This window comes from Schistocerca serialis, chromosome 7 (assembly GCF_023864345.2).
Source record: "Schistocerca serialis cubense isolate TAMUIC-IGC-003099 chromosome 7, iqSchSeri2.2, whole genome shotgun sequence".
In the NCBI taxonomy this organism is placed as follows: Eukaryota; Metazoa; Arthropoda; class Insecta; order Orthoptera; family Acrididae; genus Schistocerca; species Schistocerca serialis.
In genome coordinates, this window is record NC_064644.1 from 305,286,023 (window position 1) to 305,305,235 (window position 19,213).

The following is a 19,213-nucleotide window of genomic DNA, read 5'->3' on the forward strand; positions in this document are numbered from 1 at the left end:
GTCGTAGCACTTGCAACCTATATCCTCAATTACTTGCTGGATATACACTTCTGGAAATGGAAAAAAGAACACATTGACACCGGTGTGTCAGACCCACCATACTTGCTCCGGACACTGCGAGAGGGCTGTACAAGCAATGATCACACGCACGGCACAGCGGACACACCAGGAACCGCGGTGTTGGCCGTCGAATGGCGCTAGCTGCGCAGCATTTGGGCACCGCCGCCGTCGGTGTCAGCCAGTTTGCCGTGGCATACGGAGCTCCATCGCAGTCTTTAACACTCGTAGCATGCCGCGACAGCGTGGACGTGAACCGTATGTGCAGTTGACGGACTTTGAGCGAGGGCGTATAGTGGGCATGCGGGAGGCCGGGTGGACGTACCGCCGAATTGCTCAACACGTGGGGCGTGAGGTCTCCACAGTACATCGATGTTGTCGCCAGTGGTCGGCGGAAGTTGCACGTGCCCGTCGACCTGGGACCGGACCGCAGCGATGCACGGCTGCACGCCAAGACCGTAGGATCCTACGCAGTGCCGTAGGGGACCGCACCGCCACTTCCCAGCAAATTAGGGACACTGTTGCTCCTGGGGTATCGGTGAGGACCATTCGCAACCGTCTCCATGAAGCTGGGCTACGGTCCCGCACATCGTTAGGCCGTCTTCCGCTCACGCCCCAACATCGTGCAGCCCGCCTCCAGTGGTGTCGCGACAGGCGTGAATGGAGGGACGAATGGAGACGTGTCGTCTTCAGCGATGAGAGTCGCTTCTGCCTTGGTGCCAATGATGGTCGTATGCGTGTTTGGCGCCGTGCAGGTGAGCGCCACAATCAGGACTGCATACGACCGAGGCACACAGGGCCAACACCCGGCATCATGGTGTGGGGAGCGATCTCCTACACTGGCCGTACACCACTGGTGATCGTCGAGGGGACACTGAATAGTGCACGGTACATCCAAACTGTCATCGAACCCATCGTTCTACCATTCCTAGACCGGCAAGGGAACTTGCTGTTCCAACAGGACAATGCACGTCCGCATGTATCCGGTGCCACCCAACGTGCTCTAGAAGGTGTAAGTCAACTACCCTGGCCAGCAAGATCTCCGGATCTGTCCCCCATTGAGCATGTTTGGGACTGGATGAAGCGTCGTCTCACGCGGTCTGCACGTCCAGCACGAACGCTGGTCCAACTGAGGCGCCAGATGGAAATGGCATGGCAAGCCGTTCCACAGGACTACATCCAGCATCTCTACGATCGTCTCCATGGGAGAATAGCAGCCTGCATTGCTGCGAAAGGTGGATATACACTGTACTAGTGCCGACATTGTGCATGCTCTGTTGCCTGTGTCTATGTGCCTGTGGTTCTGTCAGTGTGATCATGTGATGTATCTGACCCCAGGAATGTGTCAATAAAGTTTCCCCTTCCTGGGACAATGAATTCACTGTGTTCTTATTTCAATTTCCAGGAGTGTATTTCAATCGCTGTCTTCCACTACAGTTTTTATCCTGTACAGCTCCCTCCAGTTCCTTGGAAATTATCCCTGAGTTCTTGAAAGATGACGTATCATCATGTCCATTCTTGTCAGTGTTTTTCATTTATTCCATTCCTAGTCGATTGTCACCAAGAGAGGTGGCGCAGTGATTAGCATACTGGACTCGCATTCTGGAGGACGACGGTTTAAAGCCGCGTCCGGCCACCCTGATTTAGGTTTTCTGTGATTTTCCTAAATCGTTTTAGGTAAATCCCGGGATGTTTCCTGTGAAAGAGCACGGCCGATTTTTTCCCCTGCTTCCCTAATCCGAGCTTTTGCTCCGTCTCTGATGACCTCCTTGTGGATAGGACGTTAAATCTCCTTTTCACCTATTCTCAAGGGAAGCTCCTAATTCATTACCTTACTGGTGCACTTAATTTCTCCAGTAGTACCAAATCTCAAATGGTTCGACTCTCTTCTGCTCCGGCATTCAGACAGTCCGTGTATCACCATTGTACAGTTCTGTACTCCAAACGTAAATTCTCTTTACTTTCTTCCTCAAATTAAGTCCTATGTTTGTACATATAGATATCTCTTGATCACGAATGTCCTTTATGGCGTCAAGGGTTATGTTGCTGCCCAGTTCCTTAACTTACTCTACTTTGTGATCACCAATCCTGAAGTTAAGCTTCTCACTGTTCTCGTTCCTACTACTTCTCATTACTTCCGTCTTTCTTCGATTTACTCTCAATCCATATGCTGTACTCGTTAGATTAGTCATTCCCCTCAACAGATCCTGTAATTCTTCTTCAGTTTCACTCAGGATAGCAATCTCACCAGCGAATCTTATCATGGATATTCTTTCATCTTGAATTTTAATTCCACTTTAGAACCTATTTTTATATCCATCATTGTTTTTTCGATGTACAGATTGAACAGTAGCGGCGACAGACTGCATACCTGTCATACATTTTCTTTAATCCGAGCACTTCGTTCCTCTCTTATTGTTCTGTCTTGGTCCTTGTGCGTGTTACATATTACTCGTCTTTTTCCACAGGTTACCACTTTTTTTCTCAGGATTTCGAACACCTTGTACCGTTTTACAAAGTAGAACGTTTTTTCCAGGTCGACAAATCCTATGGACATGTCTTGATTTTTCTTTCGTCTTGCTTCCATTATTATTAACCGCAATGTCAGAACTACCTCTCTGGTGCCTTTACCTTTCTTAAAGCCAAACTGATCGTCATCCAACACATCCTCAATTTTTGTTTTTCATTTTCTGTATATTATCCTTGTCAGCAACTTGGATGACTAAGCTGTTAATCTGATCATGTGATAATTCTCGCACTTGTCGGCTCTTGCAATCTACACCAACAAGAAGGGTCATTTTGTTGTCATTTTCCCCAATGGTTTTAGAAATTTTAATCGAATGTTATGCATCCCTTCGTTCTTACAAAGCCCTTTGAAATTCTGATTCTGGCATTAGATCTCCTATCTCTTCCTATCTACTACCGCTTCTTCTTCTATCATCAGTCAGCTCGTTCCATGATTGAGGCCTTCAGTGTACTCCTTCCACGTATTCGTTTTTCCGAGGGTCAGATGATATATCGCTAGACTCATACATTCTACGCACCAATGAGAGCAGTCGTTATGTCGCCACCTTCCTCAATGATTTTATAAGTGCTGATGCAATGTGATATAGCCCCACTGCCTTATTCGATCTTAAGTCTTCGAAAGCTCTTCTAAATTCTGCTTCTAATACTGAATCCCCTAACTCCTCTGTATCGACTCCTGTTTTCTCTTCTGTCGCGTCATGAGATAAGTCTTCACCACAATAGCGGCCTTGAATGTACTCTTTCCATCTATCCTCTCTCTGCTCTGCATTTAACAGTGGAATTTCCATTGCACAATTATTGTTACAACCTATGCTTTTGATTTCACCAACAGTTGTTACTTTTCTTATGCTGAGCCAGTTCTTCCGACAGTCATTTCTTTTGAGATTTCTTCACATTCTTCATGCAGCCGTTTCACCCTAGCTTCCTTGTACTTTCTATTTATTTCATTGCTAAGTGACTTGTATTTCTGTATTCTCGAATCTCCCTGAACGTTTATATACTTCTTTCGTCGATGACCTGAAGGATTTCTTCTGTTACCCACGGTTCCTTCGCAGTTACTTTCTTTGTACCTATGTTTTTCCTTGCAACTTCTGGGACTGCCATTTTCAGAGATGTCCATGCTCTTCATGTGTACTGTCTGCTGAGCTATCCTTATTGCTTTATCTATACATTTGCAGGGTGGTTATAAATAAAATTAAACTTTCAGAACGCTATAGAAATAACACCACCAGTTAGAATGACGTCAAACAGCAACCGAATTTTATCGGAGAAGGGGCAAAACGTACGGCTGAAGAAAAAAATAGTGTGGAAAATTGATCAATATATTTCACCGTATGTGTCACCATGCGTAAATGAAAATATCTGTCATGCACACGACCCATTGAACTTGCCATAAAGATGCCGGGTACACGGCTTTTCCTTCTTTCGCCTCTGCGACGTTCGCCATGACTGTCTCAATGCAGGATCGCGCTCTTCTCGTAAAACTACACTCCTGGAAATGGAAAAAAGAACACATTGACACCGGTGTGTCAGACCCACCATACTTGCTCCGGACACTGCGAGAGGGCTGTACAAGCAATGATCACACGCACGGCACAGCGGACACACCAGGAACCGCGGTGTTGGCCGTCGAATGGCGCTAGCTGCGCAGCATTTGTGCACCGCCGCCGTCAGTGTCAGCCAGTTTGCCGTGGCATACGGAGCTCCATCGCAGTCTTTAACACTGGTAGCATGCCGCGACAGCGTGGACGTGAACCGTATGTGCAGTTGACGGACTTTGAGCGAGGGCGTATAGTGGGCATGCGGGAGGCCGGGTGGACGTACCGCCGAATTGCTCAACACGTGGGGCGTGAGGTCTCCACAGTACATCGATGTTGTCGCCAGTGGTCGGCGGAAGGCGCACGTGCCCGTCAACCTGGGACCGGACCGCAGCGACGCACGGATGCACGCCAAGACCGTAGGATCCTACGCAGTGCCGTAGGGGACCGCACCGCCACTTCCCAGCAAATTAGGGACACTGTTGCTCCTGGGGTATCGGCGAGGACCATTCGCAACCGTCTCCATGAAGCTGGGCTACGGTCCCGCACACCGTTAGTCCGTCTTGCGCTCACGCCCCAACATCGTGCAGCCCGCCTCCAGTGGTGTCGCGACAGGCGTGAATGGAGGGACGAATGGAGACGTGTCGTCTTCAGCGACGAGAGTCGCTTCTGCCTTGGTGCCAATGATGGTCGTATGCGTGTTTGGCGCCGTGCAGGTGAGCGCCACAATCAGGACTGCATACGACCGAGGCACACAGGGCCAACACCCGGCATCATGGTGTGGGGAGCGATCTCCTACACTGGCCGTACACCACTGGTGATCGTCGAGGGGACACTGAATAGTGCACGGTACATCAAACCGTCATCGAACCCATCGTTCTACCATTCCTAGACCGGCAAGGGAACTTGCTGTTCCAACAGGACAATGCACGTCCGCATGTATCCCGTGCCACCCAACGTGCTCTAGAAGGTGTAGGTCAACTACCCTGGCCAGCAGGATCTTCGGATCTGTCCCCCATTGAGCATGTTTGGGACTGGATGAAGCGTCGTCTCACGCGGTCTGCACGTCCAGCACGAACGCTGGTCCAACTGAGGCGCCAGGTGGAAATGGCATGGCAAGCCGTTCCACAGGACTACATCCGCATCTCTACGATCGTCTCCATGGGAGAATAGCAGCCTGCATTGCTGCGAAAGGTGGATATACACTGTACTAGTGCCGACATTGTGCATGCTCTGTTGCCTGTGTCTATGTGCCTGTGGTTCTGTCAGTGTGATCATGTGATGTATCTGACCCCAGGAATGTGTCAATAAAGTTTCCCCTTCCTGGGACAATGAATTCACTGTGTTCTTATTTCAATTTCCAGGAGTGTATATTACAAGAATGATGATCGTGCACACACCGCTCTGCAGAAGTTCCGGACATTGAAGGGTTTTACATGAGGAGAACACTACCCCACATAAATACCCTGAATTGAAATGTACAGAATAATAGGTGCCACAATGATGCTATGAGTGCAATACAACACAGAACATCGAACTACAGGGAACTGGAAACTAGTAATGAAGTATATCACAAAATTATTATAGATGCCGTGGGTATGGAGAAAATGATTCCGAAATTCAAAAAGACGGGTTCTTTTGGTGTGCAACCTGGTAGAGAGAGGAAACAAATTGATTCGACGTCAGTGGAAGCAGTGGCGACAGCAATGCAGGAGGAGACGAGTGGTGGTGTGCAAAAGTGTAGTGCACGGTGAACTGCCCGAACGTTGGACATACGAGTAAGTACGGTGTGTAAAATCCTACGAAACATCCTTCTTTGCTATCCATGTGCACGAGTTGCTTGCTGTTCACCTGCCAACAAGATAGACCTATTCTTTATAAGATCCTGCTCGCATGGATGTGGACAAAGATTGGCTGTGGAAGATTTTGTGGACAGACGGAGACCACTTCCATCTGACAGGGTATGTCAATACATAGAATTGTCGAATATGCGCAACGGAACATCCACACACAAGTCAACCAGTACCACTTCATCATGAAAAGGTCACTGTGTGGTGCTGGTTTACGGCATCATTTATCACAGGGTCATATTTTTTCGAAGAGACAGGTGCTTCCGGTCCTGTTACCTGCACCGTCACTGGTAAGCACTGTGAATGTCTTTTACGCAACCACGTCATTCCAGCTCTCCAACAGCGTGAATGTATGGATGGGATCATTTTTATGCACGATGGCGCCCCTCTGCACATTGCAAATCCAGTTAAGCAGGTGCTGGAGCGCCATTTCGGAAATGCTAAATTTATCGGCCTCCGTTTCCCTACAGCCTGGCCGTCCCGATCACTTGACTTAATCCGTGTGAGTTCTAGCTGTGGGGCTATCTGAAAGATGTCGTGTTCAGTGTTCCGAATGCAAACTTAGCTGCATTGAGGTCACGCACTGCACAATACTTTCTGAACGTGACCCTGGAAACACTTCGATCAGTTGGGAACATGCTGTTTCTCCAATTCAACTTGTTGCAGAAAACGGTGAATAGCTTATTGAACATGTTTTGTACCAGTCACACGGAAATTAGTAATCCGATTTGATTTTGATGGGAGCTTTTTATGCTGTTTATGGCCATAGGACAATTATAAGTCGATGTGAGTGATGCTTTTTATGTGGTTATTAGCCTCAGGACAATTAAAAACCGATTTTTCTCATCCGATGTGATACGACCTTGCTGCTGTGGATGGGCTTACGTAACTGACGGTATAATACATGTACACCCATGCACACTGAGTAGCACAGTTTGTTTAAAGTCAAACGTACACCTTAGGCATTGTCGTGTGATTCATTTGTCATTTTGTATTTATTCTGTCATACGTTTTCCTCCGTCTCCGAGAGCATTCTGTTGCAATTTGACGTCATTCTGACCAGTGGTATTATTTCTATAGCGGTTTGAAAGTTTAACTTTAATTATAGTCACCCTGTACTTCTATGTCCTACTTCTTTGCGTATTCATTCTTCCTGAATAATCTCTTGAACTTCAGCATATTCTTCATCACTACTCAGTTGAGATCTGGGTCTGTATCTGCTCCTGGGTACGCCTTACAATCCAGAATCTCTACCTGACCGTGATGTAATCTATCTGACATCTTGCAGTATTTCCCGGCCTTTTCCAAGAGTACCTCCTCCTCGTGTGATTCTTGAACAGAGTATTCTCTACTACTATCTGAAATTTATTTCAGAACTCAATTAGTCTTTCTCCTCTCTCACTCCTAGCGCCCATATTCTCCTGTAACAATTTCTTCTGCTCCTTCCCTACAACCGCATTCTAGTCCCCCATGACTGTTAGATTTTCATCTCCCTTTGCGTACTGAATTACCCGTTCCATATCCTCACATACTTTCTCTATCACTTCATTTTCGGAGGCCGCAGCTCGTGGTCGTGCGGTAGCGTTCTCGCTTCCCGCGCCCGGGTTCCCGGGTTCGATTCCCGGCGGGGTCAGGGATTTTCTCTGCCTCGTGATGCCTGGGTGTTGTGTGATGTCCTTAGGTTAGTTAGGTTTAAGTAGTTCTAAGTTCTAGGGGACTGATGACCATAGATGTTAAGTCCCATAGTGCTCAGAGCCACTTCATTTTCGGCTTGCGATGTTGGCATGTATACTTGAATTATGGTTGTCGGTATTGGTTTACTGTCGGTTCTCATGACAGCAACCCTGTCACTAAGCTGTTCACAGTAATGCTCGCTCTTCCTTAAGTCCCTATTTATAATGAATCCTACCCCCATTACACCGTTTTATGCTGCTGTTGATATTATTCTATACTCATCTGACTAGAAATCCTTGTCTTGTTTCCATTTCACTTAACTGACCCCTTTTATATTTAGATTGACCCTTTGCATCTCCTTTTCAGATTGTCTAGCTTCCGTACAACGTTCACGCTTCTGAGATTCCACGCCCCGACTCCTTTTTGGTTACCGAACTTTTTTCTTACTGTCACATCCCCATTGGCAGTCCCCTCTCGGAGATGCGAGAGGGAGGACTACTCTGGAATTTTTTGCTAATGGATTGATTATCACGACAGATTTCACTTATGGGCCAAGTGTCCTGTGGATGCATATTATGTCTCTTTAATGCAGTGGTTTCCATTGCTCTCTGCATCTTTATGGGTTGATCATTGGTCATTTTTTCGCCTTGTAGTCATCTTTCAGCCAACTTTCACAGTTTTGAGTCACAATGGGAAACAAGTGCTTCAAAGAAAGGGACCCTTTAATTTTTCTGCGCAGTGTACATTGTTTTCCAGTACTTGGAATCTTCTCGAGCAGACATGACAACATGCGTCGAACGAGTTCAGAGGCACGCTGTCGCGATGAAGTCCCTGTAAACGTAAGAAACTGTAATAGAAATGTCTCATAAACTAACGAGAATCTATAGAAGAAAGGCGATTTAGTTCTTACGGAACCATGTTGGGTGGTCGACGAAGGCTACATGTACGTTACACTGACTGTATGACCACCATACTGAAACCACAGTATATCTGTCTTAGCGATCATGAAAATATCAAAGATTAAGAAACGTGCTGAAGAATAGTATTTTTCCCTCGTTCAGTAGGAGAATAGAATGGAAAAGGAAATGGACAATGTAGGTAAGACGTAACCTCCGCTCTGCCTTGCAGTGTGGCTTGCGGAGTAAAGATGTAGATTCAGAACATATGTCTCTGTCTTCTTCCACTGTCACAAGTAAAATTCATACAACCTAGATCCCACTGTGTAACAAATGGTTTCTTTTCGAAAGGATAGTTAGTTACGTACATAATCTTTCAATGAATATATTTCCCGACCATCACGGATTGGAAGCTGCTTGGTTTCGACAATCACCGACCATCATCAGAAACCCAGCATCGAGTTAGACTCTTGTTGTGACTTATTGTTCGTTTCGTTAAACTGCAATTGGTCTGGAATGTTTCTTTCACTAATCTAGAGAGTGGCGTTATTTACATGTGGTATGACAATATACCTCTTACTTGCTTATGGTATTTAAGGTCGTGTGTTTTGTTGGTGCTTCATTTCCTTCGCTTTCTCCTGCCGGGTGCTTCAGCCAAATATTATTTCTAGTTTCAGCAGATACTTGGTACTTCGTTTTTGCAATGAGTATCTGAAGTCAGCCTAGCGAGATACTGCTAATCATGTCTTTTATGCAACGCCCAGCGTCGATGGGGAGCGGCGGTGTTTTTCCAGTAACATATAAAATTAGTATTAAGGTGTAATTTTACGTGACCTTTCGGCAGAGAAGTCCAAAATTAGGCTAGTGCGGCATTCGTTTTATTGGTATGTATAAAAAGGGAGAGTAAAACACGAAGAATAACCGACACCCCAGCAGCGGCAGCACCGCACTAGCCCATGCTGACTGCTGCCACCATGCAGTAGCGCACCACGTTTGCCATTGAAGTACCTGTTATTCTTATTCACTGTCCCTCTTAATAGAGATCGATAAAACAACTATCACACTACACTAATTTGGGGCCGCTCTATCGAAAGGGCGCGTAAATCTCCGCTTCAGAAAACATTTTGTTTGTAATGGGAAAGAAACCGACTCTTTCTGTCTGCCCTGGGCGATACATGAAAGATATGATGAGCAGTATTTCTTTGCGCTGACTCCAGATGCACATTGCAAAAACAAAAAATTTAAAATATCGGCCGAAACACCAGAGAAAATGCGCCTGACGACTCTTAGGAGGGATTGCATTATCAGGAGTGACAATCATTCTAAGTTTTTGATGGATTTCTTTACACTATGTGTAACATAGGATGTTGTTTAGTCACTCCTGAGTCCTACTCAAAGTGAAATTATAATGAATTGAAGATTAACATAGCACGAACAACAGCATATCGTTCAGTCGTCTTGGTGAAGCTTAAGTTTTTAAGTTAATCCACTCTGAGTCAGGTGCACAGCCAGAGAAATCAGCTAGCAAGTACGAAGTCCTTTCGGTAAGTAGCCAAGCAATTACCAGAATAGCATGCAATTCATCGTAAGTGCCTTACAGCTGGAGAGAAGCAGTCTCGCAATAAACATGAATGACTGCTGTTCGCTGCTGGTACAGCTGTGAAAATTTACCTTGCAATTTCCGATTAAATTTGAAGTAATGAAGCTGAAACTGGAATGGCCTGCTGCATCACCTACTTTTTATGGTTTTCCATTGTGTATAACTTAGATGAATTTTCTAAGTATTCTGACCTATTTTCCAAATTCATTTCCTTATTAGGGCTGTACAGTGGTTATACAGCCTGTGAAACTTCTCGTTTCGGCAGTCACAGATTTCTAATACCCTTACCATTACATTCTTCGATGACTGAGCTTTCACTTAGGAGTCATCATTGCCCAGGGCCTATCGTGAGTCTGGGATCTAGGATCGGAGTTATACTAACTAAGAAAAATTTAATCCCCTAGAAGCAATGATGCGATGCAGATAGAATTATATGCACATATACACTCCTGGAAATTGAAATAAGAACACCATGAATTCATTGTCCCAGGAAGGGGAAACTTTATTGACACATTCCTGGGGTCAGATACATCACATGATCACACTGACAGAACCACAGGCACATAGACACAGGCAACAGAGCATGCACAATGTCGGCACTAGTACAGTGTATATCCACCTTACGCAGCAATGCAGGCTGCTATTCTCCCATGGAGACGATCGTAGAGATGCTGGATGTAGTCCTGTGGAACGGCTTGCCATGCCATTTCCGCCTGGCGCCTCAAGTGGATCAGCGTTCGTGCTGGACGTGCAGACCGCCTGAGACGACGCTTCATCCAGTCCCAAACATGCTCAATGGGGGACAGATCCGGAGATCTTGCTGGCCAGGGTAGTTGACTTACACCTTCTAGAGCATGTTTGGTGGCACCGGATACATGCGGACGTGCATTGTCCTGTTGGAACAGCAAGTTCCCTTGCCGGTCTAGGAATGGTAGAACGATGGGTTCGATGACGGTTTGGATGTACCGTGCACTATTCAGTGTCCCCTCGACGATCACCAGTGGTGTACGGCCAGTGTAGGAGATCGCTCCCCACACCATGATGCCGGGTGTTGGCCCTGTGTGCCTCGGTCGTATGCAGTCCTGATTGTGGCGCTCACCTGCACGGCGCCAAACACGCATACGACCATCATTGGCACCAAGGCAGAAGCGAATCTCATCGCTGAAGACGACACGTCTCCATTCGTCCCTCCATTCACGCCTGTCTCGACACCACTGGAGGCAGGCTGCACGATGTTGGGGCGTGAGCGGAGGACGGCCTAACGGTGTGCGGGACCGTAGCCCAGCTTCATGGAGACGGTTGCGAATGGTCGTCGCCGATACCCCAGGAGCAACAGTGTCCCTAATTTCCTGGGAAGTGGCGGTGCGGTCCCCTACGGCACTGCGTAGGATCCTACGGTCTTGGCGTGCATCCGTGCGTCGCTGCGGTCCGGTCCCAGGTCGACGGGCACGTGCACCTTCCGCCGACCACTGGCGACAACATCGATGTACTGTGGAGACCTCACGCCCCACGTGTTGAGCAATTCGGCGGTACGTCCACCCGGCCTCCCGCATGCCCACTATACGCCCTCGCTCAAAGTCCGTCAACTGCACCTACGGTTCACGTCCACGCTGTCGCGGCATGCTACCAGTGTTAAAGACTGCGATGGAGCTCCGTATGCCACGGCAAACTGGCTGACACTGACGGCGGCGGTGCACAAATGCTGCGCAGCTAGCGCCATTCGACGGCCAACACCGCGGTTCCTGGTGTGTCCGCTGTGCCGTGCGTGTGATCATTACTTGTACAGCCCTCTCGCAGTGTCCGGAGCAAGTATGGTGGGTCTGACACAACGGTGTCAATGTGTTCTTTTTTCCATTTCCAGGAGTGTATATAATCGATAGTATGAAACTAATTAGGTGCGTAATGGGGCCCCTTAAGGACATGGCTGTCAAAGAGGGGAAGGAGGCCACTTTGCACTCCGTCTGCATACCGGGGGGAGTCATTCCTTCTGTAAAGTTTGGAAGGTAGGAGACGAGGTACTGGCAGTAGTAAAGCTGTGAGGATGGGGCGTGAGTCGTGCTTGGGTAGCTCAGTTGATAGAGCACTTGCCCGCGAAAGACAAAGTTCCCGAGTTCGAGTCTCGGTCCGGCACACAGTTTTAAAAAGCCAGGAAGTTTCATATTAGCGCACACTCCACTGCAGAGTGAAAATCTCAATCTGGAAACATCCCTCAGGCTGTGGCTAAGCCATAATTTAGATAGTCTCTCCTCAGTACTTCACTGGGATAGCACCTCTGTCGAGAGCGAATCGAAGTGCGACTCTATAGTGAGTCCTTGCGATTAAGAGTGGTTGACTGTGTTGGCTCTGAGCACTATGGGACTTCACTGCTGAGGTCATCAGTCCCCTAGATCGTAGAACTGCTTAAACCTAACGAACCTAAGGACATCACACACATCCATACCCGACGCAGGATTCGAACCTGCGACCGTAGCGGTCGCGCGGTTCCAGGCTGTAGCGCCTAGAACCGCTCGGCCACTCCGGCCGGCTCACTGTGTTGGCTGACTCACTTATTGTGCGGTGTGAACGGACAGAGTTATAGTTAAACGCCTACGAGCGAATTTTGAGTGGCATCGCGGTGGAATGGTTATCTGACCGGTGTACCACGCCAATAGTTAGCCTAGGGCCGAATAGGAATCGTTGACTTCATCAAGGCATAGGGAGAGTTTGATTGGCGAAGGTCAGTACAGATAGAACGAGAATTATCTTATTTGTCAGTAGCGAGTGGCGCAGACAACAGTCATCGCAGCTTACGGTATTGTGCGCTACAGCTACTGCGAGCCCCATATTTCCTCCACAACAGTACACTTCACTGCATTTCACACGCGACAGCCTCGACCGTACCTAGCAACATTCTAAAGGATAATTATTCAGGTTGAGTAGACGCGCCTCTCAGCCATTCTGCCAAGTCAACAACCATCTTAAACTTTGTATAGAAATTTCATTAGCGAATCCTATCCGTGAGAGGTAACGTCACATTCCGAAAAGAACCAGGATATAACTTGTTTAATTCATAACTAAAAGTGCCATTGTGATTTCTCAGAATTTTTGCAAAATAAATAATAATTTTCGTCAGTTTCATGTTTTTCTTACACTAACTAGCACTACTCCAGTACCCAAGTATCCCACTAGTTACGTAAGAAATTTTGTGAATTTTTGTGTCATTTCCATACAGCGGACGACTCCAGAAGATATTTATTGCTGAAAGTTTTTCAGACACTTCACTTTAGAACGTTAGGAGCGTCTGTCTGACTTCTGTAGTAGTGTGGGGGTGGAAATTGCATCTTGCAGGAGCCACAGGGTAAAGGGTACATCTCAGATTAATCCGTTGCACAGAATAACAGACTAACAGATCAACACCACACCATAGAATTATCATACAGTTCGTCCTCGAAAACGATAGTTCACAGTTAGACGTACTTCAGGATATTGTTACTGTCACATTTTGCCATTGCTGATAACCCAGGGCCGATTCAACCCTTTTCTAAGAAAATCGTGAGTGCAACCCTTTGCAGAGTAGTGTAACCGCAAGTTTCGTTTTGGTGAGTAGGGTTGAATTGTTAGGAACCGCTTAGTACCATTAGACGAAATTTGAACGTGATCTGGAGCACAAAGTGGTATTTAAGGTTTCTCATCCCTCCTTTTTAGTGACCTCCTTTGCATGGTTGGGTTCGACACTGACACACGAAATGAGGGACTAAACGCCCCCCCCCCCCTGCCATTCACCGCCCCCCACCCCTTGCCCTCTGTTGAGCATCAAATATTATAACAAAAATTGTTGATAACTTACAGGTGACAGCAAAGCCTTTTGACACTACTTGTTGTAAACAGAGAAATATTTATGCGATGTTCGCTTTAGAAAGATTTTACCTTTGGTGCAAAATGAACAACTTCGTTGTGCACTTTAAAATTGTCCCTATACAGAGATATCGCTTCACCGATTTCCACCCCGGGTGCGACAGTCAAGCACCTCCACACTTGCAGCACCTGTTAGCTGCCAGTGTAATCTGAGGGATGTTGAAAGGGTTACCACTCTGGCTGCTGATTAGGGATCAGTAGATCAATGTCACTGCAAAGAGATTTAAGGTGCCCAATAAAGACGTAGAGTTGACACCGATGCTGTTGGCAAACTGACGGTCTCAGAGGGAACTGACGTAATTCTGTGCATGCGTGTTTCATTGCTGTCACAGGAGCGCGCGGTATAGGAGGGACAAGAAATCATAAACACAGCTTTCTGTTTTGGATCAAGTTCAAATTTCATCGAATGAATTTGAAAGGTCCGCAGTAGTTTTCACCCTGTATACCAAATCAAAACATGCGGATTTGCCCCGCTCCAAAGCATGAGATTACATTCAATGTGGCTCCCGCCTCGCCATTTGCGTAGAAAAGAGCTGAATCGTCCGGGGGGGCAATAAAAAAAATTGTCAAGAATATCTTGTTGTTGTACATCGTATTGGAAACTGTCGTTTCTGAATTCAAAATGTCTGAAACTGAATGCCGCTAGGAAAGTGGTGGTTCCATTGCCGCCCTTTTCTTCACATAATGCCTCTTCGAGTCGATTTTGTATCGCTGTGTGACTGAAACTTCCCCCTCATCCACCCATAAGTGAGTACAACGCTAGCTGTCGCTGTTCTCGGCTCTATTGCAGACGCATCAAACGAGGTGGGTGAAGTGTGGGTAACGGGAGGGGTGCGACGCCCTCCCCATCGTGCAGTACGTCCTCATAACCCACCTAAGAGCTCACATGAACTCTGAGATCTGACCTTTTATTCGGGTGTGTCGATACATTGCCCTCTGAATTGTCTTCGCGCTACGCTTCTGCACGATTGTAGGGGAAAGTTGGAGGTACCATTGAACCAAATTTCAAAATTTTGTGCCTCAATGGAGATAACTACGAGGATTCAAAAATGTGGCGATTTAGTTATGTTTCTCTGTGTATAATATGTCGTGTCAGCTTTTTGCATGTAAGTTCCTTAGCTTCCCAGAGCCCCGTTCTAACATGGGGTATTCCATTCGCAATTCCTAATACCAACATACTAATTTTTACCATTTCATATTGATTTTTATACCATCCCTATAGATTTATGCAATCTGGCGGGCTCACTATGTTCACCACTAATTTCTAATCGCTTACTATCACATTCTTTCCTTTGTCATAGGCACTACCTTTATTTACCCATAGTTAATGTGACGAAGTGGAAGTTTTGTCTAAGCCCTTGTGCAATTCCTTACGATCGTCCAAAGACGATAATTTTAAATTTTTTAAACGGCTCAAAACGAGATTGTCGTCAGATATTGGCTTTTGCCAAATTGCTTTGGATATCTTTTTGATTGGGTGTTGGCACAGACACACTGTACTTTGAAAGACGATATTTTGGGGACTAGTGGACGAACATGTTGAGTTTGTAAAACACTGATATTTCTCAATTCATTATGTGGAGGTACCTTGTAACACATAGTGGAGCCAGATGTTAGTATGTAGTGATCTGCCGTCGCCTATAGATACTGATGCTGCTTCTAGTGTTTGTGGTAAAAATTCTTTTGTTTAGTCCTTCCTGGGGAGTGGTACAGAAAGTATGACGCTGATGTAAATAAAGCTGTTAGTGATAGGTTTAGTAGTGATGAACATGACACAGATAGCCCTGCGATGACGTTTAGTGCTGAGAGGCCAACTGTTCGTGAGGTGTGTGATGTTGAGCCTGCTGCTGACGAATCTGGTGTAATTCCTAATGTTGTTGAGCCTGGTGGTAATACTCCTGATGTCAAGGAGCCTGGTGGGACAGTGTTTGGTGATGAGTCTGGTGGTTATGACCCATGCGTTGATGACCCTATAGTGATGGCCTGGTGGTGTTGAGCCTAGAGGGGATGATCCTCCCTATGACCAGCCTAGCGGTGACGCGCCTGGAAATACTGTGTCTGGTGGCATTGTGCTTGAAAGCGCTGAACCTGTTGGTAATAAAGCAGGTAGTGGTGACTTCGTAGAGATTTTGCCTGGTGGCCATGACCGTGATGGCAATGAGACTGGCGGAGATAAGGCAGGTAATATTGAGCCTGGTGGTTAGTTGCTTAATATTAATTAGCCTCGTGGAGGTGACCTTTGGCTTATACAGTGGTAAACAAAACTTTAACCGTGATTATGGTGGTAATCAACGTAATGGTAATGGAGAGAGCCTGATGGTTAAGTGGTTGAAAAATAAATCGAGGATAAAGTGGCTGGTGTTTCAGCCACGGCAAGTTCGTCTAGTGCCAGTGATACTGGTATAGATAGTGATAAACCAAGTGCTGGTGCTCGTGTGGACAATACGGACTGAACCTGTGGTAATGTGGCTGGTGCTGGTACTTTTATATTAATGGAGGTAATGTTGATGAACCTAGTGCTGGCATGCTCGAACATGAAATCTGAATGAAAGACTAGTGACGAGACTACCTTTTAATTTACGCACTTTATCGAAAAATCTTCGTTGATCCTTAATGGACCGTGGGACAACGGCTGGCATGAATTTCTCGATGCAGTAATTTACCAACAGACGTATGTATTGTAGAAATTTAGTTATTTTAATGAACTTCTATGTGTTACCAGTCTGTGTCGCTTGGCCACCAAGAGCTCTTGCACGACGATTTGATTCACGGGTCCAGTTATATGGCCCCTTCCGTGTATGGCGATCTTACGAATTGTTCAAATGTTTGTGAAATCTTATGGAATTTAACTGCTAAGGTCATCAGTCCCTAAGCATACATACTACTTAACCTAAATTATCCTAAGGACAAACACACACACCCATGCCCGAGGGAGGACTCGAACCTCCGCCGGGATCAACCGCACAGACCATGACTGCAGCGCCTTAGACCGCTCCGCTAATTCCACACGGCTGGCGATTTTACGACTATGACGAGTGGGGCCTGAAGATGGCACCAATGTAATGCCAAAACTGGTAGCATATAGAAGTTCATAAAATAAAATAAATTTCTACAATACATACGACTGTTGGTAAATTATTGCGTCAAGAAATTGTGTAAAAGGGGTCATATGTTGTTGACCTTTGTATTTCTCAAAAGATGGTGGTAATCATTCGGGAATTTCAATCTGTAAGCAACTTTTCTAGTAATTTTCTGCTTCAGTGTATTGATAAGAAGCATTGTGGGAAGCCCTTACTTTCCTGATTACGGGAAGATAAAAAAAATCAAATGAACTGGAATGAACAAAACATCTATTTGTAAAAACTGATATAATGTCCATGGAGAACAAACCTGCAATCATTGTTTTTGTAATAGATTTATTATCCACCTTGATCGCATTCGTTTTTTAAAGAACTGGTTTCAGTTCAACATGAACTGTGCTTAGATTTGTAGAGAACAGTAAAATAACTATTCAGAAAATATTGTACCGAATACAAAACATTACTCTATCATTGTACCATTAAACATCAAATGCACCAGAGCGTATCTGACTGTGTCGATTACAAGACTAAGTCACCCATTAACAGCAGATTTAAATGCTACGTCACGTAATGAAGTAGAAGACACGTTATTAATGCCCCCCCGCCCCCCCCCCCCCTCTACACCACCGTCCAAAAATGGCTGCTGCCGCTACGTGACGTCAGGTACATTTTTCACGTTTGCATTAAAAATATACTTTCGCTTTGAGTTAATATCTTTTTTTTTTGTTTTTTGTTTCGTGATAATATTCTGCTTCCCAAAACTAAATTTGGGGTAAGATCTTACGGGACCAAACTGCTGATGTCATCGGTCCCTTTTCAAGACTAAAAGACATTATATAAACATTTATTTAAATTTAAAAGTAGGGGGCATCCATTTCAGTGGCGTTGCTGTAGGCCTTTCTTCGTTGCGTCTAGCTTCCTCATGCGATCTGTAATAGTGGGAGTAAGACAGGACTGAGATGTGTGTAGGATAAAATTCAACGGCTACAACAGATAGTACACAGGGCAACCAGGGAGGAACTTCGAAACTAGGCTGAGGGAGAACACATACTCTGAGAAGAAAACAGCGTCTGGAGCACATGTAACAACTGTAAAGTAAATTATAGACATAAGACACATGACTCAAAAGGGACGAATCCTTAACGTTTAGGAGGAACTTGAAATCTACACTCAAACAAATTAAGATCTGATTCCAATCCCGAATGATCAAAGCCAATTCAATATTAATACCTTTTTAGTATTTAAGATTACTTGCTAAGGTGATGACTCTCGCCGGCGATAGTGGAGCGAAAGTGTGCGGTGTGACATCTGTACGTGTGTGCTGCGCCTGACATCGATGGAGGTTCCCTCCCACGCGATACTCTACCCACGGTAGCTTTCAGCACACGACTGATCGGCTCGCAGCACAGCACGAAAATTGTGATGACATGCGGAAGCAAGCTGCGACCAAGAGAAGCCGACAGCAACGCCATGGATATGGGCGCCATCCGTTTCTTAATCACGAGAGAAATTACGATGTTGTATCAGGTCTTTTAACCTTGACAATCCATAGATTTTAACTATCTCAGGAAAAAATATTTTTCACCAAAGCAACAGAAATAATTATTAATTCAATGTTGGTGTATACTTTTCATCCAAATTTGATAAATATAGTTGGAGCCACCTGTCGGCAGTAGCCTTACGGCCTGTATTGATAACGTTAATTCTATCATTACTTAATTTTTTATGTGACTTTGCATGAAAATTGGCTTATAGTTGGACAGAAAACTATTTTAATCGATACAACCTGATATGTTCTGAGGCCTTTGATGTTTGATGATGGCATGGGACGATAATACTTTGTATTTCATAGATTACTTGCTGGTGAGTTATTTTGGTGCTTCTGCAGATGGGATGGTTCATGTAGAATCTAAATTGGTCTTTTAAAAAATTAAGGGAGTCAAGACGGATAACTAATCTATTAAAAAACACCATCTCATGAAAGCTTCGAATACAGATACAACAACCATAACCTTTGCTCAAATACATGTAACATGGCAACAAGCTACCTTGTACAGAAAATGAAAAATATTTCCGAACTTATAATGTAAAGAAGTTC

General features: G+C 45.6%; 1 protein-coding gene across 1 annotated transcript in view; it reads left to right on the plus strand.

Annotated features, from left to right (window-relative positions):
- Positions 1-19,213, plus strand: part of LOC126412294 (zwei Ig domain protein zig-8-like) — an 899,595-nt gene that overhangs the window by 438,502 nt on the left and 441,880 nt on the right. The window lies entirely within an intron of this gene.